The sequence below is a fragment of the Elephantulus edwardii genome, unplaced genomic scaffold (genome assembly GCF_000299155.1).
Source record: "Elephantulus edwardii isolate Elephantulus edwardi_28Jun2011 unplaced genomic scaffold, EleEdw1.0 scaffold00147, whole genome shotgun sequence".
NCBI lineage: Eukaryota > Metazoa > Chordata > Mammalia > Macroscelidea > Macroscelididae > Elephantulus > Elephantulus edwardii.
In genome coordinates this window covers 7,758,239-7,760,562 of record NW_006399897.1, presented here as the reverse complement: position 1 = coordinate 7,760,562, position 2,324 = coordinate 7,758,239, and the positions used below count along the sequence as shown (strand labels likewise).

The following is a 2,324-nucleotide window of genomic DNA, read 5'->3' as shown; positions in this document are numbered from 1 at the left end:
ATGGTGTGAGATGTGGATCCTGTTTCAGCTTTCTGCAGGTAGAAGCCCAGTTTTGCCAGCACCATTTGTTGAAGAAGTTATAATTTCCCCATTTGATAGCTTTGATTTCTTTGTCGGGTATCAGTTGAACATAGATATCTGGGTCTATTTCTGGGTTCTCAATTCTGTTTCATTGGTCGATGTGCCTGTCATTGTACCAGTACTAAGCTGTTTTGGTTATTACTATTGTGTAGTAGGTTTTGAGGTCAATCTCTAACCTCATTTTTGTTTCTCAGAAGGGTTTTGTTTATTTGAGATCTCTTGACTCTCCAAATAAATTTTATCATTTCCCTTTCAAACTCTTTGAAAAATGAATTTGGTATCTGCATTTGGATTGCTTTGAACATGTAGATTGCTTTTGGTAGGATGGTCATTTTCACAATATTGAGTCTTCCTATCCATAAACAGGGCACATTTTTCCATTTCTTTAGGTCTTTTATTGTGTCTTGCAGAAATGCTCTGTAGTTTCCTTTGTTTAGGTCTTTTGTATCTCTAGTTAGGTTCACTCCCAAGTATCTCAATTATAACACAGGTTGTTGATGAGGCATTAAAATTATATTTATGAGCTTCAGTATAACAAAAGAAACTATTTCTCATTATCATTTTAACTTTGGATTTATCTATAAGTTTTGTAGAACATAGCTTAGAAAATCATCCTTTTGGCCCGCTTTTTATTATTATTCACTTATAAGCACATTTCAGAATTCAATTTGTCTATGTTCTTCTCAGAAACAACATTAGCAAGAGAATGACTACACCTAAGCCAAACATAAATATCTAAAAGTCAACAACAACAAAAAGAAAGTTTTCTACTGAAATATATTTATTTTAAAATTAAAACAGGGAAATGATAACTCCCTTGTGGGATGTGCAGGGTTAATTCCTGACTGTATTTTCTTTGCTTTTCTCAGAGGGAGACAGAACCAGAGCTGACCCACTTACCACAAAGTGGATGAGAGGATCCAACCAGAAGGAAAATACAACCTTTGGAAATCTCTCCTCTGGCTTTTTCAGGAAAATCTCCTGCATGCAGATCTAGTAGAATGAGAATGTCTGACACATATCTCCCCCTCCTTCTTCCAGGCACACAGAGCTGATGGAGGCCAATTCCTGTAAGTCAAAGACTGGCTTATAAAAAAAATAAAGACATTCAAGAAAACAAAGACATTCGGGTTGACCTAAAGACAGCCCCAATTTCAGATGCACAGCAGTTGGCCACTGTTCTTTGGTGACTATAATTCAGATCCTTAATTAACAAGAAGGAAAGTTCTAAGGCTGCACAAGGTAAGGGAGAAAAAATGAAAGACTTTTATGTGTTAAGAACTGACTTGTGTCCTACTTTTTATCTCTGGAAACACTCAAAGAAGCCAGGGTGATGAACGTCAAAATCAATAGTGTACATAAAGTTACAAGTTTACTGGGAAGGAAGTCATGCCACACAGAATCGACTGGGGAGGGGAGGAAGGAGGTCGGAGAGAAGAGGAGGTGTGACAATCAGCAGCTTTATTTATTTGAGGAGTCCAAGGCTGCTGAGGGCCAAATCCCTGTTTTGTGTGAAAACATTCCCCAGCAGGTGGAGAGGAGATTTGACCACAAAGTGATTAGAAAGCCTGGGAGGCTGGCTGGGGAGCAGCCACTCAGGATATTAGAGCCAGGATTAGCCATCTACTAAAGGAATGCCATCACTTTAACAGCATTATTTTAGTCACCTAGGAATGTAAGCCTGTATAATATTCAAAGCTTTTTTAATAGAACTTTAAAAAAAAAAAACTCAAGAGACATTTCTGGCTTGGGCTCTCTACAGCACATAATCAGGGCTGAGCTTCTTTTTATTCATGTTGTAGGTGGAATGTTTTCACTTGACTCCATTACTTGATTCAGGTTTGGGTTTTGTGTTTTTGGGTTGGTTTTTTGTTTGTTTGTTGGTTTTTTTAGTGAGTAAATGAAGTTTAGTTGTTTTTAGAGCACCAGGGAGATCTGGTGGCCTCGTGGTAAGAAGCTACACTGAAATCTTGATGGAATGCAATTCAAATCCATCAGTCGCTCTTTGGGACAAGGATGAGCAATCTCCTCTCAAGAGATTAACTGTCTCTGATAACTCTTTAGGGTCAGGTATGAGTTGGTTCCAACCCAATGGTACAAAAAATAAGAAGAAGTCATTATTGTTGCTAGTGTTGTCAAATCAGTTAAACTAATGGCTATATTATGTGCCACAGAATGAAACACTGCCCAATTTCTTGAGTCATCCTAAGAGCCCAATTACTAGACAAGCTTGGTTGCACTGT

At 38.0% G+C, this 2,324-nt stretch overlaps 1 protein-coding gene across 1 annotated transcript in view; it reads right to left on the bottom strand.

Moving 5' to 3' along the window:
* MYO16 (myosin XVI) overlaps positions 1–1,039 on the bottom strand; it is a 951,959-nt gene extending 950,920 nt beyond the window's left edge. Inside the window, exon 1 of the mRNA XM_006894620.1 lies at positions 982–1,039. The gene's annotated coding sequence lies outside the window, so the exon portion shown is untranslated. The remainder of the gene's footprint in view (positions 1–981) is intronic.
* Positions 1,040–2,324: the final 1,285 nt, after the last annotated feature.